This window comes from Nothobranchius furzeri, chromosome 8 (genome assembly GCF_043380555.1).
Source record: "Nothobranchius furzeri strain GRZ-AD chromosome 8, NfurGRZ-RIMD1, whole genome shotgun sequence".
Classification (NCBI taxonomy): Eukaryota; Metazoa; Chordata; class Actinopteri; order Cyprinodontiformes; family Nothobranchiidae; genus Nothobranchius; species Nothobranchius furzeri.
Window position 1 is genome coordinate 27,537,283 of NC_091748.1, and position 27,714 is coordinate 27,564,996.

Sequence of the window (27,714 nt, forward strand, 5' to 3'; positions counted from 1 at the left end):
GCAGTCGCAGACGCCGACGAGCAGAGAAGAAAACAGCAGCAGAACCAGCGCAGTCGCCGACGCCGACGATCAGAGCAGAAAACAACAGCAGGACCAGCGCAGTCGCCGACGGCGACGAGCAGAGCAGGAAACAGCAGCAGGATCAGCGCATTCGCTGACGCTGATGAGCAGTGTAGAAAACAGCAGCAGGACCAGCGCAGTCGCCGATGCCTACGAGCAGAGCAGAAAACAGCAGCAGGATCAGCACAGTCGCCGACGCTGATGAGCAGTGCAGAAAACAGCAGCAGGACAAGCGCAGTCGCCGACGAGCAGAGCAGAAAACAGCAGCAGGACCAGCGCAGTCTCAGACGCCGACGAGCAGAGGCGAAAACAACAGCAGGACCAGCGCAGTCGCCGATGAGCAGAGCAGAAAACAGCAGCAGGACCAGCGCAGTCGCAGACGCCGACGAGCAGAGCAGACGCCGACAAGCAGAGAAGAAAACAGCAGCAGGACCAGCGCAGTCGCCGACGCCGACGATCAGAGCAGAAAACAACAGCAGGACCAGCGCAGTCGCCGACGCAGATGAGCAGTGCAGAAAACACAAGCAGGACCAGCACAGTCACCGATGAGCAGAGCAGAAAACAGCAGCAGGACCAGCGCAGTCGCAGACGCCGACGAGAAGAGAAGAAAACAGCAGCAGGACAAGCGCAGTCGCCGGCGCCGACGATCAGAGCAGAAAACAACAGCAGGACTAGCGCAGTCGCCGACGGCGACGAGCAGAGCAGGAAACAACAGCAGGATCAGCGCAGTAGCCGACACCGATGAGCAGAGCAGAAAACAGCAGCAGGACCAGCGCAGTCACCGAAGAGCAGAGCAAAAAACAGCAGCAGGAGATGCGCAGTCGCAGACGCCGACGAGCAGAGCAGAAAACAGCAGCAGGATCAGTGCAGTCGCTGACGCCGACGAGCAGAGCAGAAAAAAGCAGCAGGAGATGCGCAGTCGCTGACGAGCAGAGCAGAAAACAGCAGCAGGACCAGCGCAGTCGCAGACGCCGATGAGCAGTGCAGAAAACAGCAGCAGGATCAGCGCAGTCGCCGACGCCTACGAGCAGAGCAGAAAACAGCAGCAGGATCAGCACAGTCGCCGACGCCAATGAGCAGTGCAGAAAACAGCAGCAGGACCAGCGCAGTCGCCGACGAGCAGAGCAAAAAAAAGCAGCAGGACCAGCGAAGTCGCAGACGCCGACGAGCAGAGCAGACGCCGACGAGCAGAGAATAAAACAGCAGCAGGACCAGCGCAGTCGCCGACGCTGACGATCAGAGCAGAAAACAACAGCAGGACCAGCGCAGTCGCCGATGGCGACGAGCAGAGCAGGAGACAGCAGCAGGATCAGTGCATTCGCTGACGCAGACAAGCAGAGCAGGAAACAGCAGCAGGATAAGCGCAGTTGCCGACGCCGATGTGCAGAGCAGAAAACAGCAGCAGGACCAGCGCAGTCGCCGACGAGAAGAGCAAAAAACAGCAGCAGGAGATGCACAGTCGCAGACTCCGACGAGCAGAGCAGAAAACAGCAGCAGGATCAGCGCAGTCGCTGACGCCGACGAGCAGAGCAAAAAAACAGCAGGATCAACGCAGTCGCCGACGCCAATGAGCAGTGCAGAAAACAGCAGCAGGAGATGCGCAGTCGCAGACGCCAACGAGCAGAGCAGAAAACAGCAGCAGGATCAGCGCAGTAGCCGACGCCGATGAGCAGAGCAGAAAACAGCAGCAGGACAAGCGCAGTCGCCGACGAGCAGAGCAAAAAACAGCAGCAGGAGATGTGCAGTCACAGACGCCGACGAGCAGAGCAGAAAACAGCAGCAGGATCAGCGCAGTCGCAGACGCCGACGAGCAGAGATTAAAACAGCAGCAGGACCAGCGCAGTCGCCGGCGCCGACGATCAGAGCAGAAAACAACAGCAGGACGAGCGCAGTCGCCGACGGCGACGAGCAGAGCAGGAAACAACAGCAGGATCAGCGCAGTAGCCGACGCCGATGAGCAGAGCAGAAAACAGCAGCAGGACCAGCGCAGTCGCCGACGCCGACGAGCAGAGCAAAAAACAGAAGCAGGAGATGCGCAGTCGCAGACGATCAGAGCAGAAAACAGCAGCAGGGTCAGCTCAGTCGCTGACGCCGACGAGCAGAGCAGAAAAAAGCAGCAGGAGATGCGCAGTCGCAGACGCCAATGAGCAGAGCAGAAAACAGCAGCAGGATCAACGCAGTCGCCGACGCCGATGAGCAGTGCAGAAAACAGCAGCAGGACCTGCGCAGTCGCCGACGAGCAGAGCAGAAAACAGCAGCAGGACCAGCGCAGTCACAGACGCCGATGAGCAGTGCAGAAAACAGCAGCAGGACCAGCGCAGTCACCGACGCCTACGAGCAGAGCAGAAAACAGCAGCAGGATCAGCACAGTCGCCGACGCCAATGAGCAGTAAAGAAAACAGCAGCAGGACCAGCGCAGTCGCCGACAAGCAGAGCAGAAAACAGCAGCAGGACCAGCGCAGTTGCAGACGCCGACGAGCAGAGGCGAAAACAACAGCAGGACCAGCGCAGTCGCCGACGCCGATGAGCAGTGCAGAAAACACCAGCAGGACCAGCGCAGTCACCGATGAGCAGAGCAGAAAACAGCAGCAGGACGAGCGCAGTCGCAGACGCCGACGAGCAGAGCAGACGCCGACGAGCAGAGAAGAAAACAGCAGCAGGACCAGCGCAGTCGCCGACGCCGACGATCAGAGCATAAAACAACAGCAGGACCAGCGCAGTCGCCGACGGCGACGAGCAGAGCAGGAAACAGCAGCAGGATCAGCGCATTCGCTGACGCAGACAAGCAGAGCAGAAAACAGCAGCAGGATCAGCGCAGTAGCAGACGCCGATGAGCAGAGCAGAAAACAGCAGCAGGACCAGCGCAGTCGCCGACGAGCAGAGCAAAAAACAGCAGCAGGATCAGCACAGTCGCTGACGCCGACGAGCAGAGCAAAAAACAGCAGCAGGAGATGAGCAGTTGCAGGCGATCAGAGCAGAATACAGCAGCAGGGTCAGCGCAGTCGCTGACGCCGACGAGCAGAGCAGAAAAAAACAGCAGGATCAACGCAGTCGCCGACGCCGATGAGCATTGCAGAAAACAGCAGCAGGACCAGCGCAGTCGCCGACGAGCAGAGCAGAAAACAGCAACAGGACCAGCGCAGTCGCAGACGGCGATGAGCAGAGCAGAAAACAGCTGCAGGATCAGTGCAGTCGCTGACGCCGACGAGCAGAGCAGAAAAAAGCAGCAGGAGATGCGCAGTCGCAGACGCCAACGAGCAGAGCAGAAAACAGCAGCAGGATCAGTGCAGTAGCCGACGCCGATGAGCAGAGCAGAAAACAGCAGCAGGACAAGCGCAGTCGCCGACGAGCAGAGCAAAAAACAGCAGCAGGAGATGCACAGTCACAGACGCCGACGAGCAGAGCAGAAAACAGCAACAGGACCAGCACAGTCGCAGACGGCGACGAGCAAAGCGGAAAACAGCTGCAGGATCAGCGCAGTCGCTGACGCCGACGAGCAGAGCAGAAAAAAGCAGCAGGAGATGCGCAGTCGCAGACGCCAACGAGCAGAGCAGAAAAAAGCAGCAGGATCAGCGCAGTAGCCGACGCCGATGAGCAGAGCAGAAAACAGCAGCAGGACAAGCACAGTCGCCGACGAGCAGAGCAAAAAACAGCAGCAGCAGATGCGCAGTCACAGACGCCGACGAGCAGAGCAGAAAACAGCAGCAGGATCAGCGCAGTCGCTGACGCCGACAAGCAGAGCAAAAACAGCAGCAGGAGATGCACAGTCGCAGACGATCAGAGCAGAAAACAGCAGCAGGGTCAGCGCAGTCGCTGACGCCGACAAGCAGAGCAGAAAAAAGCAGCAGGAGATGCACAGTCGCAGATGCCAATGAGCAGAGCAGAAAACAGCGCAGGACCAGCGCAGTCGCAGACGCCAATGAGCAGAGCAGACACCGACGAGCAGAGGCGAAAACAAGAGCAGGACCAGCGCAGTCGCCGACGAGCAGAGCAGAAAACAGCAACAGGACCAGCGCAGACGCCGACGAGCAGAGAAGAAAACAGCAGCAGGACCAGCGCAGTCGCCGACGCCAGCGATCAGAGCAGAAAACAACAGCAGGACCAGCGAAGTCGCCGACGGCGACGAGCAGAGCAGGAAACAGCAGCAGGATCAGCGCATTCGCTGACGCAGACGAGCAGAGCAGAAAACAGCAGCAGGATCAGCGCAGTTGCCGACGCCGACGAGCAGAGCAAAAAACAGCAGCAGGAGATGCGCAGTCGCAGACGCCGACGAGCAGAGCAGAAAACAGCGGCAGGATCAGCGCAGTCGCTGACGCCGACGAGCAGAGCAAAAAACTGAAGCAGGAGATGCGCAGTCGCAGACGATCAGAGCAGAAAACAGCAGCAGGGTCAGCGCAGTCGCTGACGCCGACGAGCAAAGCAGAAAAAAGCAGCAGGAGATGCGCAGTCGCAGACGCCAATGAGCAGAGCAGAAAAAAGCAGCAGGATCAGCGCAGTCGCCGACGCCGATGATCAGTGCAGAAAACAGCAGCAGGACCTGCGCAGTCACCGACGAGCAGAGCAGAAAACAGCAGCAGGACCAGCGCAGTCGCAGACGCCGATGAGCAGTGCAGAAAACAGCAGCAGGACCAGCGCAGTCGCCGAAGCCTTCGAGCAGAGCAGAAAACAGCAGCAGGACCAGCGCAGTCGCAGACGCCGACGAGCAGAGGCGAAAACAACAGCAGGACCAGCGCAGTCGCTGACGCCGATGAGCAGTGCAGAAAACACCAGCAGGACCAGCGCAGTCGCAGACGCCGACGAGCAGAGCAGACGCCGACGAGCAGAGAATTAAACAGCAGCAGGACCAGCGCAGTCGCCAACGCCGACGATCAGAGCAGAAAACAACAGCAGGACCAGCGCAGGCGCCGACGGCGACGAGCAGAGCAGGAAACAGCAGCAGGATCAGCGCATTCGCTGACGCAGACAAGCAGAGCAGAAAACAGCAGCAGGATCAGCGCAGTAGCCGACGCCGATGAGCAGAGCAGAAAACAGCAGCAGGACCAGCGCAGTCGCCGACGAGCAGAGCAAAAAACAGCAGCAGGAGATGCGCAGTCGCAGACTATCAGAGCAGAAAACAGCAGCAGGGTCAGAGCAGTCGCTGACGCCGACGAGCAGAGCAGAAAAAAGCAGCAGGAGATGCGCAGTCGCAGACGCCAACGAGCAGAGCAGAAAACAGCAGCAGGACCAGCACAGTCGCCGACGCCGACGATCAGAGCAGAAAACAACAGCAGGACCAGCGCAGTAGCCGACGGCGACGAGCAGAGCAGGAAACAGCAGCAGGATCAGCGCATTCGCTGACGCAGACAAGCAGAGCAGAAAACAGCAGCAGGATCCGCGCAGTAGCCGACGCCGATGAGCAGAGCAGAAAACAGCAGCAGGATCAGCGCAGTCGCTGACGCCGACGAGCAGAGCAAAAAACAGAAGCAGGAGATGCGCAGTCGCAGACGATCAGAGCAGAAAACAGCAGCAGGGTCAGTGCAGTCGCTGACGCCGACGAGCAGAGCAGAAAAAAGCAGCAGGAGATGCGCAGTCGCAGTCGCCGATGAGCAGTGAAGAAAACAGCAGCAGGACCAGCGCAGTCGCCGATGCCTACGAGCAGAGCAGAAAACAGCAGCAGGATCAGCACAGTCGACGACGCCAATGAGCAGTGCAGAAAACAGCAGCAGGACCAGCGCAGTCGCAGACGCCGATGAGCAGAGGCGAAAACAACAGCAGGACCAGCGCAGTCGCCGAAGCCGATGAGCAGTGCAGAAAACACCAGCAGGACCAGCGCAGTCGCCGATGAGCAGAGCAGAAAACAGCAGCAGGACCAGCGCAGTCGCAGACGCCGATGAGCAGTGCAGAAAACACCAGCAGAACCAGCGCAGTCGCCGATGAGCAGAGCAGAAAACAGCAGCAGGACCATCGCAGTCGCAGACGCCGACGAGCAGAGCAGACGCCGACGAGCAGAGAAGAAAACAGCAGCAGGACCAGCGCAGTCGCCAAGGTCGACGATCAGAGCAGAAAACAACAACAGGACCAGCGCAGGCGCCGACGGCGTCGAGCAGAGCAGGAAACAGCAGCAGGATCAGCGCATTTGCTGAAGCAGACAAGCAGAGCAGAAAACAGCAGCAGGATCAGCGCAGTAGCCGACGCCGACGAGCAGAGCAGAAAACAGCAGCAGGATCAGAGCAGTCGCTGACGCCGACGAGCAGAGCAAAAAACAGCAGCAGGAGATGCGCAGTCGCAGACGATCAGATCAGAAAACAGCAGCAGGGTCAGCGCAGTCGCTGACGCCGACGAGCAGAGCAGAAAAAAGCAGCAGGAGATGCGCAGTCGCAGACGCAAATGAGCAGAGCAGAAAACAGCAGCAGGATCAACGCAGTCGCCGACGCCAATGAGCAGTGCAGAAAACAGCAGCAGGACCAGCGCAGTCCCCGACGAGCAGAGCAGAAAACAGCAACAGGACCAGCACAGTCACAGACGGCGACGAGCAGAGCAGAAAACAGCTGCAGGATCAGCGCAGTCGCTGACGCCGATGAGCAGAGCAGAAAAAAGCAGCAGGAGATGCGCAGTCGCAGACGCCAATGAGCAGAGCAGAAAACAGCAGCAGGACAAGCACAGTCGCCGAAGCCGACGATCAGAGCAGAAAACAACAGCAGGACCAGCGCAGTAGCCGACGGCGACGAGCAGAGCAGGAAACAGCAGCAGGATCAGCGCATTCGCTGACGCAGACAAGCAGAGCAGAAAAAAGCAGCAGGATCCGCGCAGTAGCCGACTCCGATGAGCAGAGCAGAAAACAGCAGGAGGAGATGCGCAGTCGCAGACGCCGACGAGGAGAGCAGAAATAGGCAGCAGGATCAGCGCAGTCGCTGACGCCGACGAGCAGAGCAAAAAACAGAAGCAGGAGATGCGCAGTCGCAGACGATCAGAGCAGAAAACAGCAGCAGGGTCAGTGCAGTTGCTGACGCCGACGAGCAGAGCAGAAAAAAGCAGCAGGAGATGTGCAGTCTTAGACGCCAATGAGCAGAGCAGAAAATAGCAGCAGGATCAACGCAGTCGCCGACGCCGATGAGCAGTGCAGAAAACAGCAGCAGGACCTGCGCAGTCGCCGACGAGCAGAGCAGAAAACAGCAGCAGGACCAGCGCAGTCGCCGATGAGCAGTGAAGAAAACAGCAGCAGGACCAGCGCAGTCGCCGACGCCTACGAGCAGAGCAGAAAACAGCAGCAGGATCAGCACAGTCGCCGACTCCAATGAGCAGTGCAGAAAACAGCAGCAGGACCAGCGCAGTCGCCGACGAGCAGAGCAGAAAACAGCAACACGACCAGCACAGTCACAGACGGCGACGAGCAGAGCAGAAAACAGCTGCAGGATCAGCGCAGTCGCTGATGCCGACGAGCAGAGCAGAAAAAAGCAGCAGGAGATGCGCAGTCGCAGACGCCAACGAGCAGAGCAGAAAACAGCAGCAGGACAAGCACAGTCGCCGAAGCCGACGATCAGAGCAGAAAACAACAGCAGGACCAGCGCAGTAGCCGACAGCGACGAGCAGAGCAGGAAACAGCAGCAGGATCAGCGCATTCGCTGACGCAGACAAGCAGAGCAGAAAACAGCAGCAGGATCCGCGCAGTAGCCGACTCCGATGAGCAGAGCAGAAAACAGCAGCAGGAGATGCGCAGTCGCAGACGCCGACGAGCAGAGCAGAAAACAGCAGCAGGATCAGCGCAGTCGCTGACGCCGACGTGCAGAGCAAAAAACAGAAGCAGGAGATGCGCAGTCGCAGACGATCAGAGCAGAAAACAGCAGCAGGGTCAGTGCAGTCGCTGACGCCGACGAGCAGAGCAGAAAAAAGCAGCAGGAGATGTGCAGTCGCAGACGCCAATGAGCAGAGCAGAAAACAGCAGCAGGATCAACGCAGTCGCCGACGCCGATGAGCAGTGCAGAAAACAGCAGCAGGACCTGCGCAGTCGCCGACGAGCAGAGCAGAAAACAGCAGCAGGACCAGCGCAGTCGCCGATGAGCAGTGAAGAAAACAGCAGCAGGACCAGCGCAGTCGCCGACGCCTACGAGCAGAGCAGAAAACAGCAGCAGGATCAGCACAGTCGCCGACTCCAATGAGCAGTGCAGAAAACAGCAGCAGGACCAGCGCAGTCGCCGACGAGCAGAGCAGAAAACAGCAGCAGGACCGGCGCAGTCGCAGACGCCGATGAGCAGAGGCGAAAACAACAGCAGGACCAGCGCAGTCGCCGATGCCGATGAGCAGAGCAGAAAACACCAGCAGGACCAGCGCAGTCGCCGATGAGCAGAGCAGAAAAAAGCAGCAGGACCAGCGCAGTCGCAGACGCCGACGAGCAGAGCAGACGCCGACGAGCAGAGAAGAAAACAGCAGCAGAACCAGCGCAGTCGTCGACGATCAGAGCAGAAAACAACAGCAGGACCAGCGCAGTCGCCGACGGCGACGAGCAGAGCAGGAAACAGCAGCAGGATCAGCGCATTCGCCAACGCCGATGAGCAGTGTAGAAAACAGCAGCAGGACCAGCGCAGTCGCCGATGCCTACGAGCAGAGCAGGAAACAGCAGCAGGATCAGCGCATTCGCCAACGCCGATGAGCAGTGTAGAAAACAGCAGCAGGATCAGCACAGTTGCCGACGCTGATGAGCAGTGCAGAAAACAGCAGCAGGACAAGCGCAGTCGCCGACGAGCAGAGCAGAAAACAGCAGCAGGACCAGCGCAGTCTCAGACGCCGACGAGCAGAGGCAAAAACAACAGCAGGACCAGCGCAGTCGCCGACGTCGATGAGCAATGCAGAAAACACCAGTGGGACCAGCGCAGTCGCCGATGAGCAGAGCAGAAAACAGCAGCAGGACCAGCGCAGTCGCAGACGCCGACGAGCAGAGCAGACGCCGACGAGCAGAGAAGAAAACAGCAGCAGGACCAGCGCAGTCGCCGACGCCGACGATCAGAGCAGAAAACAACAGCAGGACCAGCGCAGTCGCCGACGCAGATGAGCAGTGCAGAAAACACAAGCAGGACCAGTGCAGTCACCGATGAGCAGAGCAGAAAACAGCAGCAGTACTTGCGCAGTCGCAGACGCCGACGAGCAGAGCAGACGCCGACGAGCAGAGAAGAAAACAGCAGCAGGACCAGCGCAGTCGCCGCCGCCGACGATCAGAGCAGAAAACAACAACAGGACCAGCGCAGTCGCCGACGGCGACGAGCAGAGCAGGAAACAACAGCAGGATCAGCGCAGTAGCCGACACCGATGAGCAGAGCAGAAAACAGCAGCAGGACCAGCGCAGTCGCCGGAGAGCAGAGCAAAAAACAGCAGCAGGAGATGCGCAGTCGCAGACGCCGACGAGCAGAGCAGAAAACAGCAGCAGGATCAGCGCAGTCGCTGACGCTGACGAGCAGAGCAAAAAAAAGAAGCAGGAGATGCGCAGTCGCAGACGATCAGAGCAGAAAACAGCAGCAGGGTCAGCGCAGTCGCTGACGCCGACGAGCAGAGCAGAAAAAAGCAGCAGGAGATGCGCAGTCGCCGACGAGCAGAGCAGAAAACAGCAGCAGGACCAGCGCAGTCGCAGACGCCGATGAGCAGTGCAGAAAACAGCAGCAGGATCAGCGCAGTCGCCGACGCCTACGAGCAGAGCAGAAAACAGCAGCAGGATCAGCACAGTCGCCGACGAGCAGAGCAAAAAACAGCAGCAGGACCAGCGCAGTCGCAGACGCCGACGAGCAGAGCAGACGCCGACGAGCAGAGAATAAAACAGCAGCAGGACCAGCGCAGTCGCCGACGCTGACGATCAGATCAGAAAACAACAGCAGGACCAGCGCAGTCGCCGATGGCGACGAGCAGAGCAGGAAACAGCAGCAGGATCAGTGCATTCGCTGATGCAGACAAGCAGAGCAGAAAACAGCAGCAGGATCAGCGCAGTAGCCGACGCCGATGAGCAGAGCAGAAAACAGCAGCAGGACCAGCGCAGTCGCCGACGAGCAGAGCAAAAAACAGCAGCAGGAGATGCGCAGTCGCAGACTCCGACGAGCAGAGCAGAAAACAGCAGCAGGAACAGCGCAGTCGCTGACGCCGACGAGCAGAGCAAAAAACAGCAGCAGGAGATGCGCAGTTGCAGACGATCAGAGCAGAAAACAGCAGCAGGGTCAGCGCAGTCGCTGACGCCGACGAGCAGAGCAGAAAAAAGCAGAAAGGAGATGCGCAGTCGCAGACGCAAATGAGCAGAGCAGAAAACAACAGCAGGATCAACGCAGTCGCCGACGCCAATGAGCAGTGCAGAAAACAGCAGCAGGACCAGCGCAGTCGCCGACGAGCAGAGCAGAAAACAGCAACAGGACCAGCACAGTCGCAGACGGCGATGAGCAGAGCAGAAAACAGCTGGAGGAGATGCGCAGTCGCAGACGCCAACGAGCAGAGCAGAAAACAGCAGCAGGATCAGTGCAGTAGCCGACGCCGATGAGCAGAGCAGAAAACAGCATTAGGACAAGCGCAGTCGCCGATGAGCAGAGCAAAAAACAGCAGCAGGAGATGCGCAGTCACAGACGCCGACGAGCAGAGCAGAAAACAGCAGCAGGACCAGTGCAGTCGCAGACGCCGATGAGCAGAGGTGAAAACAACAGCAGGACCAGCGCAGTCGCCGAAGCCGATGAGCAGTGCAGAAAACACCAGCAGGACCAGCGCAGTCGCCGATGAGCAGAGCAGAAAACAGCAGCAGGACCAGCGCAGTCGCAGACGCCGACGAGCAGAGCAGACGCTGACGAGCAGAGAAGAAAACAGCAGCAGAACCAGCGCAGTCGCGGACGCCGACGATCAGAGCAGAAAACAACAGCAGGACCAGCGCAGTCGCCGACGCCGATGAGCAGTGTAGAAAACAGCAGCAGGACCAGCGCAGTCGCCGATGCCTACGAGCAGAGCAGAAAACAGCAGCAGGACAAGCACAGTCGCCGACGAGCAGAGCAGAAAACAGCAGCAGGACCAGCGCAGTCTCAGACGCCGACGAGCAGAGGCGAAAACAACAGCAGGACCAGCGCAGTCGCCGACGTCGATGAGCAATGCAGAAAACACCAGCAGGACCAGCGCAGTCGCCGATGAGCAGAGCAGAAAACAGCAGCAGGACCAGCGCAGTCGCAGACGCCGACGAGCAGAGCAGACGCCGACGAGCAGAGAAGAAAACAGCAGCAGGACCAGCGCAGTTGCCGACGCCGACGATCAGAGCAGAAAACAACAGCAGGACCAGCGCAGTCGCCGACGCAGATGAGCAGTGCAGAAAACACAAGCAGGACCAGCGCAGTCACCGATGAGCAGAGCAGAAAACAGCAGCAGGACCAGCGCAGTCGCAGACGCCGACGAGCAGAGCAGACGCCGACGAGCAGAGAAGAAAACAGCAGCAGAACCAGCGCAGTCGCCGGCGCCGACGATCAGAGCAGAAAACAACAGCAGGACCAGCGCAGTCGCCGACGGCGACGAGCAGAGCAGGAAACAACAGCAGGATCAGCGCAGTAGCCGACACCGATGAGCAGAGCAGAAAACAGCAGCAGGACCAGCGCAGTCGCCGAAGAGCAGAGCAAAAAACAGCAGCAGGAGATGCGCAGTCGCAGACGCCGACGAGCAGAGCAGAAAACAGCAGCAGGATCAGCGCAGTCGCTGACGCCGACGAGCAGAGCAAAAAACAGAAGCAGGAGATGCGCAGTCGCAGACGATCAGAGCAGAAAACAGCAGCAGGGTCAGCGCAGTCGCTGACGCCGACGAGCAGAGCAGAAAAAAGCAGCAGGAGATGCGCAGTCGCCGACGAGCAGAGCAGAAAACAGCAGCAGGACCAGCGCAGTCGCAGACGCCGATGAGCAGTGCAGAAAACAGCAGCAGGATCAGCGCAGTCGCCGACGCCTACGAGCAGAGCAGAAAACAGCAGCAGGATCAGCACAGTAGCCGACGCCAATGAGCAGTGCAGAAAACAGCAGCAGCACCAGCGCAGTCGCCGACGAGCAGAGCAAAAAACAGCAGCAGGACCAGCGCAGTCGCAGACGCCGACGAGCAGAGCAGACGCCGACGAGCAGAGAATAAAACAGCAGCAGGACCAGCGCAGTCGCCGACGCTGACGATCAGAGCAGAAAACAACAGCAGGACCAGCGCAGTCGCCGATGGCGACGAGCAGAGCAGGAAACAGAAGCAGGATCAGTGCATTCGCTGATGCAGACAAGCAGAGCAGAAAACAGCAGCAGGATCAGCGCAGTAGCCGACGCCGATGAGCAGAGCAGAAAACAGCAGCAGGACCAGCGCAGTCGCCGACGAGCAGAGCAAAAAACAGCAGCAGGAGATGCGCAGTCGCAGACTCCGACGAGCAGAGCAGAAAACAGCAGCAGGATCAGCACAGTCACTGACGCCGACGAGCAGAGCAAAAAACAGCAGCAGGAGATGCGCAGTCGCAGACGATCAGAGCAGAAAACAGCAGCAGGGTCAGCGCAGTCGCTGACGCCGACGAGCAGAGCAGAAAAAAGCAGAAAGGAGATGCGCAGTCGCAGACGCAAATGAGCAGAGCAGAAAACAACAGCAGGATCAACGCAGTCGCCGACGCCAATGAGCAGTGCAGAAAACAACAGCAGGACCAGCGCAGTCGCCGACGAGCAGAGCAGAAAACAGCAACAGGACCAGCACAGTCGCAGACGGCAACGAGCAGAGCAGAAAAAAGCTGCAGGATCAGCGCAGTCGCTGACGCTGACGAGCAGAGCAGAAAAAAGCTGCAGGAGATGCGCAGTCGCAGACGCCAACGAGCAGAGCAGAAAACAGCAGCAGGATCAGCGCAGTAGCCGACGCCGATGAGCAGAGCAGAAAACAGCAGCAGGACAAGCGCAGTCGCCGACGAGCAGAGCAAAAGACAGCAGCAGGAGATGCGCAGTCACAGACGCCGACGAGCAGAGCAGAAAACAGCAGCAGGACCAGCGCAGTCGCAGACGCCGATGAGCAGAGGTGAAAACAACAGCAGGACCAGCGCAGTCGCCGAAGCCGATGAGCAGTGCAGAAAACACCAGCAGGACCAGCGCAGTCGCCGATGAGCAGAGCAGAAAACAGCAGCAGGACCAGCGCAGTCGCAGACGCCGACTAGCAGAGCAGAAAACAGCAGCAGGACCAGCGCAGTCGCAGACGCCGATGAGCAGAGGTGAAAACAACAGCAGGACCAGCGCAGTCGCCGAAGCCGATGAGCAGTGCAGAAAACCCCAGCAGGACCAGCGCAGTCGCCGATGAGCAGAGCAGAAAACAGCAGCAGGACCAGCGCAGTCGCAGACGCCGACGAGCAGAGCAGACACTGACGAGCAGAAAAGAAAACAGCAGCAGAACCAGTGCAGTCGCCGACGCCGACGATCAGAGCAGAAAACAGCAGCAGGACCAGCGCAGTCGCAGACGCCGATGAGCAGAGGTGAAAACAACAGCAGGACCAGCGCAGTCGCCGAAGCCGATGAGCAGTGCAGAAAACACCAGCAGGACCAGCGCAGTCGCCGATGAGCAGAGCAGAAAACAGCAGCAGGACCAGCGCAGTCGCAGACGCCGACGAGCAGAGCAGACGCTGACGAGCAGAGAAGAAAACAGCAGCAGAACCAGCGCAGTCGCCGACGCCGACGATCAGAGCAGAAAACAACAGCAGGACCAGCACAGTCGCCGACGCCGATGAGCAGTGTAGAAAACAGCAGCAGGACCAGCGCAATCGCCAATGCCTACGAGCAGAGCAGAAAACAGCAGCAGGATCAGCACAGTCGCCGACGCTGATGAGCAGTGCAGAAAACAGCAGCAGGACAAGCGCAGTCGCCGACGAGCAGAGCAGAAAACAGCAGCAGGACCAGCGCAGTCTCAGACGCCGACGAGCAGAGGCGAAAACAACAGCAGGACCAGCGCAGTCGCCGACGTCGATGAGCAGAGCAGACGCCGACGAGCAGAGAAGAAAACAGCAGCAGGGCCAGCGCAGTCGCCGACGCCGACGATCAGAGCAGAAAACAACAGCAGGACCAGCGCAGTCGCCGACGCAGATGAGCAGTGCAGAAAACACAAGCAGGACCAGCGCAGTCACCGATGAGCAGAGCAGAAAACAGCAGCAGGACCAGCGCAGTCGCAGACGCCGACGAGCAGAGCAGACGCCAACGAGCAGAGAAGAAAACAGCAGCAGGACCAGTGCAGTCGCCGGCGCCGACGATCAGAGCAGAAAACAACAGCAGGACCAGCGCAGTCGCCGACGGCGACGAGCAGAGCAGGAAACAACAGCAGGATCAGCGCAGTAGCCGACACCGATGAGCAGAGCAGAAAACAGCAGCAGGACCAGCGCAGTCGCCGAAGAGCAGAGCAAAAAACAGCAGCAGGAGATGCGCAGTCGCAGACGCCGACGAGCAGAGCAGAAAACAGCAGCAGGATCAGCGCAGTCGCTGACGCCGACGAGCAGAGCAAAAAACAGAAGCAGGAGATGCGCAGTCTCAGACGATCAGAGCAGAAAACAGCAGCAGGGTCAGCGCAGTCGCTGACGCCGACGAGCAGAATAGAAAAAAGCAGCAGGAGATGCGCAGTCGCCGACGAGCAGAGCAGAAAACAGCAGCAGGACCAGCGCAGTCGCGGACGCCGATGAGCAGTGCAGAAAACAGCAGCAGGATCAGCGCAGTCGCCGACGCCTACGAGCAGAGCAGAAAACAGCAGCAGAATCAGCACAGTCGCCGACGCCAATGAGCAGTGCAGAAAACAGCAGCAGGACCAGCGCAGTCGCCGACGAGCAGAGCAAAAAACAGCAGCAGGACCAGCGCAGTCGCAGACGCCGACGAGCAGAGCAGACGCCGACGAGCAGAGAATAAAACAGCAGCAGGACCAGCGCAGTCGCCGACGCTGACGATCAGAGCAGAAAACAACAGCAGGACCAGCGCAGTCGCCGACGGCGACGAGCAGAGCAGGAAACAGCAGCAGGATCAGTGCATTCGCTGATGCAGACAAGCAGAGCAGAAAACAGCAGCAGGATCAGCGCAGTAGCCGACGCCGATGAGCAGAGCAGAAAACTGCAGCAGGACCAGCGCAGTCGCCGACGAGCAGAGCAAAAAACAGCAGCAGGAGATGCGCAGTCGCAGACTCCGACGAGCAGAGCAGAAAACAGCAGCAGGATCAGCGCAGTCGCTGACGCCGACGAGCAGAGCAAAAAACTGCAGCAGGAGATGCGCAGTCGCAGACGATCAGAGCAGAAAACAGCAGCAGGGTCAGCGCAGTCGCTGACGCCGAGGAGCAGAGCAGAAAAAAGCAGAAAGGAGATGCGCAGTCGCAGACGCAAATGAGCAGAGCAGAAAACAACAGCAGGATCAACGCAGTCGCCGACGCCAATGAGCAGTGCAGAAAACAACAGCAGGACCAGCGCAGTCGCCGACGAGCAGAGCAGAAAACAGCAACAGGACCAGCACAGTCGCAGACGGCAACGAGCAGAGCAGAAAAAAGCTGCAGGATCAGCGCAGTCGCTGACGCCGACGAGCAGAGCAGAAAAAAGCTGCAGGAGATGCGCAGTCGCAGACGCCAACGAGCAGAGCAGAAAACAGCAGCAGGATCAGCGCAGTAGCCGACGCCGATGAGCAGAGCAGAAAACAGCAGCAGGACAAGTGCAGTCGCCGACGAGCAGAGCAAAAAACAGCAGCAGGAGATGCGCAGTCACAGACGCCGACGAGCAGAGCAGAAAACAGCAGCAGGACCAGCGCAGTCGCAGAAGCCGATGAGCAGAGGTGAAAACAACAGCAGGACCAGCGCAGTCGCCAAAGCCGATGAGCAGTGCAGAAAACACCAGCAGGACCAGCGCAGTCGCCGATGAGCAGAGCAGAAAACAGCAGCAGGACCAGCGCAGTCGCAGACGCCGACGAGCAGAGCAGACTCTGACGAGCAGAGAAGAAAACAGCAGCAGAACCAGCGCAGTCGCCGACGCCGACGATCAGAGCAGAAAACAACAGCAGGACCAGCGCAGTCGCCGACACCGATGAGCAGTGTAGAAAACAGCAGCAGGACCAGCGCAGTCGCCGATGCCTACTAGCAGAGCAGAAAACAGCAGCAGGATCAGCACAGTCGCCGACGCTGATGAGCAGTGCAGAAAACAGCAGCAAGACAAGCACAGTCGCCGACGAGCAGACCAGAAAACAGCAGCAGGACCAGCGCAGTCTCAGACGCCGACGATCAGAGGCGAAAACAACAGCAGGACCAGCGCAGTCGCCGACGTCGATGAGCAATGCAGAATACACCAGCAGGACCAGCGCAGTCGCCGATGAGAAGAGCAGAAAACAGCAGCAGGACCAGCGCAGTCGCAGACGCCGACGAGCAGAGCAGACGCCGACGAGCAGAGAAGAAAACAGCAGCAGGACCAGCGCAGTCGCCGACGCCGACGATCAGAGCAGAAAACAACAGCAGGACCAGCGCAGTCGCCGACGCAGATGAGCAGTGCAGAAAACACAAGCAGGACCAGCGCAGTCACCGATGAGCAGAGCACAAAACAGCAGCAGGACCAGCGCAGTCGCAGACGCCGACGAGCAGAGCAGACGCCGACGAGCAGAGAAGAAAACAGCAGCAGGACCAGCGCAGTCGCCGGCGCTGACGATCAGAGCAGAAAACAACAGCAGGACCAGCGCAGTCGCCGACGGCGACGAGCAGAGCAGGAAACAACAGCAGGATCAGCGCAGTAGCCGACACCGATGAGCAGAGCAGAAAACAGCAGCAGGACCAGCGCAGTCGACGACGAGCAGAGCAGAAAACAGCAGCAGGATCAGCGCAGTCGCTGACGCCGACGACCAGAGCAAAAAACAGAAGCAGGAGATGCGCAGTTGCAGACGATCAGAGCAGAAAACAGCAGCAGGGTCAGCGCAGTCGCTGACGCCAACGAGCAGAGCAGAAAAAAGCAGCAGGAGATGCGCAGTCGCCGACGAGCAGAGCAGAAAACAGCAGCAGGACCAGCGCAGTCGCAGACGCCGATGAGCAGTGCAGAAAACAGCAGCAGGATCAGCGCAGTCGCCGACGCCTACGAGCAGAGCAGAAAACAGCAGCAGGATCAGCACAGTCGCCGACGCCAATGAGCAGTGCAGAAAACAGCAGCAGGACCAGCGCAGTCGCCGACGAGCAGAGCAAAAAACAGCAGCAGGACCAGCGCAGTCGCAGACGCCGACGAGCAGAGCAGACGCCGACGAGCAGAGAATAAAACAGCAGCAGGACCAGCGCAGTCGCCGACGCTGACGATCAGAGCAGAAAACAACAGCAGGACCAGCGCAGTCGCCGATGGCGACGAGCAGAGCAGGAAACAGCAGCAGGATCAGTGCATTCGCTGACGCAGACAAGCAGAGCAGAAAACAGCAGCAGGATCAGCGCAGTAGCCGACGCCGATGAGCAGAGCAGAAAACAGCAGCAGGACCAGTGCAGTCGCCGACGAGCAGAGCAAAAAACAGCAGCAGGAGATGCGCAGTCGCAGACTCCGACGAGCAGAGCAGAAAACAGCAGCAGGATCAGCGCAGTCGCTGACGCCGACGAGCAGAGCAAAAAACAGCAGCAGGACCAGCGCAGTCGCCGACGAGCAGAGCAGAAAACAGCAACAGGACCAGCACAGTCGCAGACGGCGACGAGCAGAGCAGAAAACAGCTGCAGGATCAGCGCAGTCGCTGACGCCGACGAGCAGAGCAGAAAAAAGCTGCAGGAGATGCGCAGTCGCAGACGCCAACGAGCAGAGCAGAAAACAGCAGCAGGATCAGCGCAGTCGCAGACGCCGACGAGCAGAGAAGAAAACAGCAGCAGGACCAGCGCAGTCGCCGGCGCCGACGATCAGAGCAGAAAACAACAGCAGGACCAGCGCAGTCGCCGACGCCGACGAGCAGAGCAAAAAACAGAAGCAGGAGATGCGCAGTCGCAGACGATCAGAGCAGAAAACAGCAGCAGGGTCAGCTCAGTCGCTGACGCCGACGAGCAGAGCAGAAAAAAGCAGCAGGAGATGCGCAGTCGCAGACGCCAATGAGCAGAGCAGAAAACAGCAGCAGGATCAACGCAGTCGCCGACGCCGATGAGCAGTGCAGAAAACAGCAGCAGGAACTGCGCAGTCGCCGACGAGCAGAGCAGAAAACAGCAGCAGGACCAGCGCTGTCGCAGACGCCGATGAGCAGTGCAGAAAACAGCAGCAGGACCAACGCAGTCACCGACTCCTACGAGCAGAGCAGAAAACAGCAGCAGGATCAGCACAGTCGCCGACGCCAATGAGCAGTGCAGAAAACAGCAGCAGGACCAGCGCAGTCGCCGACGAGCAGAGCAGAAAACAGCAGCAGGACCAGCGCAGTTGCAGACGCCGACGAGCAGAGGCGAAAACAAGAGCAGGACCAGCACAGTCGCTGACGCCGATGAGCAGTGCAGAAAACACCAGCAGGACCAGCGCAGTCACCGATGAGCAGAGCAGAAAACAGCAGCAGGACGAGCGCAGTCGCAGACGCCAGCGAGCAGAGCAGACGCCGACGAGCAGAGAAGAAAACAGCAGCAGGACCAGCGCAGTCGCCGACGCCGACGATCAGAGCAAAAAACAACAGCAGGACCAGCGCAGTTTCCGACGGCGACGAGCAGAGCAGGAAACAGCAGCAGGATCAGCGCATTCGCTGACGCAGACAAGCAGAGCAGAAAACAGCAGCAGGATCAGCGCAGTAGCAGACGCCGATGAGCAGAGCAGAAAACAGCAGCAGGACCAGCGCAGTCGCCGACGAGCAGAGCAAAAAACAGCAGCAGGAGATGCGCAGTCGCAGACTCCGACGAGCAGAGCAGAAAACAGCTGCAGGATCAGCACAGTCGCTGACGCCGACGAGCAGAGCAAAAAACAGCAGCAGGAGATGAGCAGTCGCAGGCGATCAGAGCAGAAAACAGCAGCAGGGTCAGCGCAGTCGCTGACGCCGATGAGCAGAGCAGAAAAAAGCAGCAGGATCAACGCAGTCGCCGACGCCGATGAGCATTGCAGAAAACAGCAGCAGGAACAGCGCAGTCGCCGACGGCGACGAGCAGAGCAGAAAACAGCTGCAGGATCAGTGCAGTCGCTGACGCCGACGAGCAGAGCAGAAAAAAGCAGCAGGAGATGCGCAGTCGCAGACGCCAACGAGCAGAGCAGAAAACAGCATCAGGATCAGCGCAGTAGCCGACGCCGATGAGCAGAGCAGAAAACAGCAGCAGGACAAGCGCAGTCGCCGACGAGCAGAGCAAAAAACAGCAACAGGAACAGCACAGTCGCAGACGGCGACGAGCAAAGCAGAAAACAGCTGCAGGATCAGCGCAGTCGCTGACGCCGACGAGCAGAGCAGAAAAAAGCAGCAGGAGATGTGCAGTCGCAGACGCCAACGAGCAGAGCAGAAAACAGCAGCAGGATCAGCGCAGTAGCCGACGCCGATGAGCAGAGCAGAAAACAGCAGCAGGACAAGCGCAGTCGCCGACGAGCAGAGCAAAAACCAGCAGCAGGAGATGCGCAGTCACAGACGCCGACGAGCAGAGCAAAAAACAGCAGCAGGATCAGCGCAGTCGCTGACGCCGACGAGCAGAGCAAAAAACAGCAGCAGGAGATGCACAGTCGCAGACGATCAGAGAAGAAAACAGCAGCAGGACCAGCGCAGTCGCCGACGGTGACGAGCAGAGCAGGAAACAGCAGCAGGATCAGCGCATTCGCTGACGCAGACAAGCAGAGCAGAAAACAGCAGCAGGATTAGCGCAGTAGCAGACGCCGATGAGCAGAGCAGAAAACAGCAGCAGGACCAGCGCAGTCGCCGACGAGCAGAGCAAAAAACAGCAGCAGGCGATGCGCAGTCGCAGACTCCGACGAGCAGAGCAGAAAACAGCAGCAGGATCAGCACAGTCGCTGACGCCGACGAGCAGAGCAAAAAACAGCAGCAGGAGATGAGCAGTCGCAGGCGATCAGAGCAGAAAACAGCAGCAGGGTCAGCGCAATCGCTGACGCCGACGAGCAGAGCAGAAAAAAGCAGCAGGATCAACGCAGTCGCCGACGCTGATGAGCATTGCAGAAAACAGCAGCAGGACCAGCGAAGTCGCCGACGAGCAGAGCAGAAAACAGCTGCAGGATCAGCGCAGTCGCTGACGCCGACGAGCAGAGCAGAAAAAAGCAGCAGGAGATGCGCAATCGCAGACGCCAACGAGCAGAGCAGAAAACAGCAGCAAGATCAGCGCAGTCGCTGACGCCGATGAGCAGAGCAGAAAACAGCAGCAGGACAAGCGCAGTCGCCGACGAGCAGAGCAAAAACCAGCAGCAGGAGATGCGCAGTCACAGACGCCGACGAGCAGAGCAGAAAACAGCAGCAGGATCAGCGCAGTCGCTGACGCCGACGAGCAGAGCAAAAAACAGCTGCAGGAGATGCACAGTCGCAGACGATCAGAGAAGAAAACAGCAGCAGGACCAGCGCAGTCGCCGACGGCGACGAGCAGAGCAGGAAACAGCAGCAGGATCAGCGCATTCGCTGACGCAGACAAGCAGAGCAGAAAACAGCAGCAGGATTAGCGCAGTAGCAGACGCCGATGAGCAGAGCAGAAAACAGCAGCAGGACCAGCGCAGTCGCCGACGAGCAGAGCAAAAAACAGCAGCAGGAGATGCGCAGTCGCAGACTCCGACGAGCAGAGCAGAAAACAGCAGCAGGATCAGCACAGTCGCTGACGCCGACGAGCAGAGCAAAAAACAGCAGCAGGAGATGAGCAGTCGCAGGCGATCAGAGCAGAAAACAGCAGCAGGGTCAGCGCAATCGCTGACGCCGACGAGCAGAGCAGAAAAAAGCAGCAGGATCAACGCAGTCGCCGACGCTGATGAGCATTGCAGAAAACAGCAGCAGGACCAGCGAAGTCGCCGACGAGCAGAGAAGAAAACAGCAACAGGACCAGCGCAGTCGCAGACGGTGACGAGCAGAGCAGAAAACAGCTGCAGGATCAGTGCAGTCGCTGACGCCGACGAGCAGAGCAGAAAAAAGCAGCAGGAGATTCGGAGTCGCAGACGCCAACGAGCAGAGCAGAAAACAGCAGCAGGATCAGCGCAGTAGCCGACGCCGATGAGCAGAGCAGAAAACAGCAGCAGGACAAGCGCAGTCGCCGACGAGCAGAGCAAAAAACAGCAGCAGGAGATGCACAGTCACAGACGCCGACGAGCAGAGCAGAAAACAGCAACAGGACCAGCACAGTCGCAGACGGAAACGAGCAAAGCAGAAAACAGCTGCAGGATCAGCGCAGTCGCTGACGCCGACGAGCAGAGCAGAAAAAAGCAGCAGGAGATGCGCAATCGCAGACGCCAACGAGCAGAGCAGAAAACAGCAGCAAGATCAGCGCAGTAGCCGACGCCGATGAGCAGAGCAGAAAACAGCAGCAGGACAAGCGCAGTCGCCGACGAGCAGAGCAAAAAACAGCAGCAGGAGATGAGGTGTCACAGACGCCGACGAGCAGAGCAGAAAACAGCAGCAGGATCAGCGCAGTCGCTGACGCCGACGAGCAGAGCAAAAAACAGCAGCAGGAGATGCACAGTCGCAGACGATCAGAGCAGAAAACAGCAGCAGGGTCAGCGCAGTCGCTAACGCCGACGAGCAGATCAGAAAAAAGCAGCAGGAGATGCGCAGTCGCAGATGCCAATGAGCAGAGCAGAAAACAGCGCAGGACCAGCGCAGTCGCAGACGCCAATGAGCAGAGCAGACGCCGACGAGCAGAGGCGAAAACAAGAGCAGGACCAGCGCAGTCGCCGACGAGCAGAGCAGAAAACAGCAGCAGGACCAGCGCAGACGCCGACGCCAGCGATCAGAGCAGAAAACAACAGCAGGACCAGCGAAGTCGCCGACGGCGACGAGCAGAGCAGGAAACAGCAGCAGGATCAGCGCATTCGCTGACGCTGACGAGCAGAGCAAAAAACAGCAGCAGGAGATGAGCAGTCGCAGGCGATCAGAGCAGAAAACAGCAGCAGAGTCAGCGCAGTCGCTGACGCCGACGAGCAGAGCAGAAAAAAGCAGCAGGATCAACGCAGTCGCCGACGCCGATGAGCATTGCAGAAAACAGCAGCAGGAACAGCGCAGTCGCCGACGAGCAGAGCAGAAAACAGCAACAGGACCAGCGCAGTCGCAGACGGCGACGAGCAGAGCAGAAAACAGCTGCAGGATCAGTGCAGTCGCTGACGCCGACGAGCAGAGCAGAAAAAAGCAGCAGGAGATGCGCAGTCGCAGACGCCAACGAGCAGAGCAGAAAACAGCAGCAGGATCAGCGCAGTAGCCGACGCCGATGAGCAGAGCAGAAAACAGCAGCAGGACAAGCGCAGTCGCCGACGAGCAGAGCAAAAAACAGCAGCAGGAGATGCACAGTCACAGACGCCGACGAGCAGAGCAGAAAACAGCAACAGGACCAGCACAGTTGCAGACGGCGACGAGCAAAGCAGAAAACAGCTGCAGGATCAGCGCAGTCGCTGACGCCGACGAGCAGAGCAGAAAAAAGCAGCAGGAGATGCGCAGTCGCAGACGCCAACGAGCAGAGCAGAAAACAGCAGCAGGATCAGCGCAGTAGCCGACGCCGATGAGCAGAGCAGAAAACAGCAGCAGGACAAGCGCAGTCGCCGACGAGCAGAGCAAAAACCAGCAGCAGGAGATGCGCAGTCACAGACGCCGACGAGCAGAGCAGAAAACAGCAGCAGGATCAGCGCAGTCGCTGACGCCGACAAGCAGAGCAAAAAACAGCAGCAGGAGATGCACAGTCGCAGACGATCAGAGAAGAAAACAGCAGCAGGACCAGCGCAGTCGCCGACGGCGACGAGCAGAGCAGGAAACAGCAGCAGGATCAGCGCATTCGCTGACGCAGACAAGCAGAGCAGAAAACAGCAGCAGGATCAGCGCAGTAGCAGACGCCGATGAGCAGAGCAGAAAACAGCAGCAGGACCAGCGCAGTCGCCGACGAGCAGAGCAAAAAACAGCAGCAGGAGATGCTCAGTCGCAGACTCCGACGAGCAGAGCAGAAAACAGCAGCAGGATCAGCACAGTCGCTGACGCCGACGAGCAGAGCAAAAAACAGCAGCAGGAGATGAGCAGTCGCAGGCGATCAGAGCAGAAAACAGCAGCAGGGTCAGGGCAATCGCTGACGCCGACGAGCAGAGCAGAAAAAAGCAGCAGGATCAACGCAGTCATCGACGCTGATGAGCATTGCAGAAAACAGCAGCAGGACCAGCGAAGTCGCCGACGAGTAGAGCAGAAAACAGCAACAGGACCAGCGCAGTCGCAGACGGTGACGAGCAGAGCAGAAAACAGCTGCAGGATCAGTGCAGTCGCTGACGCCGACGAGCAGAGCAGAAAAAAGCAGCAGGAGATTCGCAGTCGCAGACGCCAACGAGCAGAGAAGAAAACAGAAGCAGGATCAACGCAGTAGCCGACTCCGATGAGCAGAGCAGAAAACAGCAGCAGGACAAGCGCAGTCGCCGACGAGCAGAGCAAAAAACAGCAGCAGGAGATGCACAGTCACAGACGCCGACGAGCAGAGCAGAAAACAGCAACAGGACCAGCACAGTCGCAGACGGCGACGAGCAAAGCAGAAAACAGCTGCAGGATCAGCGCAGTCGCTGACGCCGACGAGCAGAGCAGAAAAAAGCAGCAGGAGATGCGCAGTCGCAGATGCCAACGAGCAGAGCAGAAAACAGCAGCAAGATCAGCGCAGTAGCCGACGCCGATGAGCAGAGCAGAAAACAGCAGCAGGACAAGCGCAGTCGCCGACGAGCAGAGCAAAAAACAGCAGCAGGAGATGAGCTGTCACAGACGCCGACGAGCAGAGCAGAAAACAGCAGCAGGATCAGCGCAGTCGCTTACGCCGACGAGCAGAGCAAAAAACAGCAGCAGGAGATGCACAGTCGCAGACGATCAGAGCAGAAAACAGCAGCAGGGTCAGCGCAGTCGCTAACGCCGACGAGCAGATCAGAAAAAAGCAGCAGGAGATGCGCAGTCGCAGATGCCAATGAGCAGAGCAGAAAACAGCGCAGGACCAGCGCAGTCGCAGAGGCCAATGAGCAGAGCAGACGCCGACGAGCAGAGGCGAAAACAAGAGCAGGACCAGCGCAGACGCCGACGAGCAGAGCAGACGGCGACGAGCAGAGAAGAAAACAGGAGCAGGACCAGCGCAGTCGCCGACGCCAGCGATCAGAGCAGAAAACAACAGCAGGACCAGCGAAGTCGCCGACGGCGACGAGCAGAGCAGGAAACAGCAGCAGGATCAGCGCATTCGCTGACGCTGACGAGCAGAGCAGAAAACAGCAGCAGGATCAGCAGAGTTGCTGACACCGATGAGCAGAGCAAGAAACAGCAGCAGGATCAGCGCAGTTGCCGACGCCGACGAGCAGAGCAAAAAACAGCAGCAGGAGATGCGCAGACGCCGAAGAGCAGAGCAGAAAACAGCGGCAGGATCAGCGCAGTCGCTGACGCCGACGAGCAGAGCAGAAAAAAGCGGCAGGAGATGAGCAGTCGCAGACGCCAACCAGCAGAGCAGAAAACAGCAGCAGGATCAACGCAGTCGCCGACGCCGATGAGCAGTGCAGAAAACAGCTGCAGGATCAGCGCAGTCGCTGACGCCGACGAGCAGAGCAGAAAAAAGCAGCAGGAGATGCGCAGTCGCAGACGCCAACGAGCAGAGCAGAAAACAGCAGCAGGATAAGCGCAGTAGCCGACGCCGATGAGCAGAGCAGAAAACAGCAGCAGGACAAGCGCAGTCGCCGACGAGCAGAGCAAAAACCAGCAGCAGGAGATGCACAGTCACAGACGCCGACGAGCAGAGCAGAAAACAGCAGCAGGATCAGCGCAGTCGCTGACGCCGACGAGCAGAGCAAAAAACAGCAGCAGGAGATGCACAGTCGCAGACGATCAGAGCAGAAAACAGCAGCAGGATCAGCGCAGTAGCAGACGCCGATGAGCAGAGCAGAAAACAGCAGCAGGACCAGCGCAGTCGCCGACGAGCAGAGCAAAAAACAGCAGCAGGAGATGCGCAGTCGCAGACTCCGACGAGCAGAGCAGAAAACAGCAGCAGGATCAGCACAGTCGCTGACGCCGACGAGCAGAGCAAAAAACAGCAGCAGGAGATGAGCAGTCGCAGGCGATCAGAGCAGAAAACAGCAGCAGGGTCAGCGCAATCGCTGACGCCGACGAGCAGAGCAGAAAAAAGCAGCAGGATCAACGCAGTCGCCGACGCTGATGAGCATTGCAGAAAACAGCAGCAGGACCAGCGAAGTCGCCGACGAGCAGAGCAGAAAACAGCAACAGGACCAGTGCAGTCGCAGACGGTGACGAGCAGAGCAGAAAACAGCTGCAGGATCAATGCAGTCGCTGACGCCGACGAGCAGAGCAGAAAAAAGCAGCAGGAGATTCGCAGTCGCAGACGCCAACGAGCAGAGAAGAAAACAGAAGCAGGATCAACGCAGTAGCCGACTCCGATGAGCAGAGCAGAAAACAGCAGCAGGACAAGCGCAGTCGCCGACGAGCAGAGCAAAAAACAGCAGCAGGAGATGCACAGTCACAGACGCCGACGAGCAGAGCAGAAAACAGCAACAGGACCAGCACAGTCGCAGACGGCGACGAGCAAAGCAGAAAACAGCTGCAGGATCAGCGCAGTCGCTAACGCCGACGAGCAGAGCAGAAAAAAGCAGCAGGAGATGCGCAGTCGCAGATGCCAACGAGCAGAGCAGAAAACAGCAGCAAGATCAGCGCAGTAGCCGACGCCGATGAGCAGAGCAGAAAACAGCAGCAGGACAAGCGCAGTCGCCGACGAGCAGAGCAAAAAACAGCAGCAGGAGATGAGCTGTCACAGACGCCGACGAGCAGAGCAGAAAACAGCAGCAGGATCAGCGCAGTCGCTGACGCCGACGAGCAGAGCAAAAAACAGCAGCAGGAGATGCACAGTCGCAGACGATCAGAGCAGAAAACAGCAGCAGGGTCAGCGCAGTCGCTAACGCCGACGAGCAGATCAGAAAAAAGCAGCAGGAGATGCGCAGTCGCAGATGCCAATGAGCAGAGCAGAAAACAGCGCAGGACCAGCGCAGTTGCAGACGCCAATGAGCAGAGCAGACGCCGACGAGCAGAGGCGAAAACAAGAGCAGGACCAGCGCAGTCGCCGACGAGCAGAGCAGAAAACAGCAGCAGGACCAGCGCAGACGCCAACGAGCAGAGCAGACGGCGACGAGCAGAGAAGAAAACAGGAGCAGGACCAGCGCATTTGCCGACGCCAGCGATCAGAGCAGAAAACAACAGCAGGACCAGCGAAGTCACCGACGGCGACGAGCAGAGCAGGAAACAGCAGCAGGATCAGCGCATTCGCTGACGCTGACGAGCAGAGCAGAAAACAGCAGCAGGATCAGCAGAGTCGCTGACACCGATGAGCAGAGCAAGAAACAGCAGCAGGATCAGCGCAGTTGCCGACGCCGACGAGCAGAGCAAAAAACAGCAGCAGGAGATGCGCAGACGCCGAAGAGCAGAGCAGAAAACAGCGGCAGGATCAGCGCAGTCGCTGACGCCGACGAGCAGAGCAGAAAAAAGCGGCAGGAGATGCGCAGTCGCAGACGCCAACCAGCAGAGCAGAAAACAGCAGCAGGATCAACGCAGTCGCCGACGCCGATGAGCAGTGCAGAAAACAGCAGCAGGTCCTGCGCAGTCGCCGACGAGCAGAGCAGAAAACAGCAGCAGGATCAGCGCAGTCGCCGACGCCAATGAGCAGTGCAGAAAACAGCAGCAGGACCAGCGCAGTCGCCGACGAGAAGAGCAAAAAACAGCAGCAGGAGATGCGCAGTCACAGACGCCGACGAGCAGAGCAGAAAACAGCAGCAGGATCAGCGCAGTCGCCGACGCCAATGAGCAGTGCAGAAAACAGCAGCAGGACCCGCGCAGTCGCCGACGAGAAGAGCAAAAAACTGCAGCAGGAGATGCGCAGTCACAGACGCCGACGAGCAGAGCATAAAACAGCAGCAGGAGATGCACAGTCGCAGACGATCAGAGCAGAAAACAGCAGCAGGGTCAGCGCAGTCGCTGACGCCGACGAACAGAGCAGGAAAAAGCAGCAGGAGATGCGCAGTCGCAGACGCCAATGAGCAGAGCAGAAAACAGAAGCAGGACCAGCGCAGTCGCAGACGCCAATGAGCAGAGCAGACGCCGACGAGCAGAGGCGAAAACAAGAGCAGGACCAGCGCAGTCGCCGACGAGCAGAGCAGAAAACAGGAGCAGGACCAGCGCAGTCGCCGACGCCAGCGATCAGAGCAGAAAACAACAGCAGGACAAGCGAAGTCGCCGACGGCGACGAGCAGAGCAGGAAACAGCAGCAGGATCAGCGCATTCGCTGACACAGACGAGCAGAGCAGAAAACAGCAGCAGGATCAGCCCAGTCGCTGACGCCGATGAGCAGAGCAAAAAACAGCAGCAGGAGATGCGCAGTCGCAGACGCAGACGAGCAGAGCAGAAAAAAGCAGCAGGATCAACGCAGTCGCCGACGCCGATGAGCAGTGCAGAAAACAGCAGCAGGATCAGCACAGTCGCCGACGTTGATGAGCAGTGCAGAAAACAGCAGCAGGACAAGCGCAGTCGCCGACGAGCAGAGCAGAAAACAGCAGCAGGACCAGCGCAGTCTCAGACGCCGACGAGCAGAGCAAAAAAC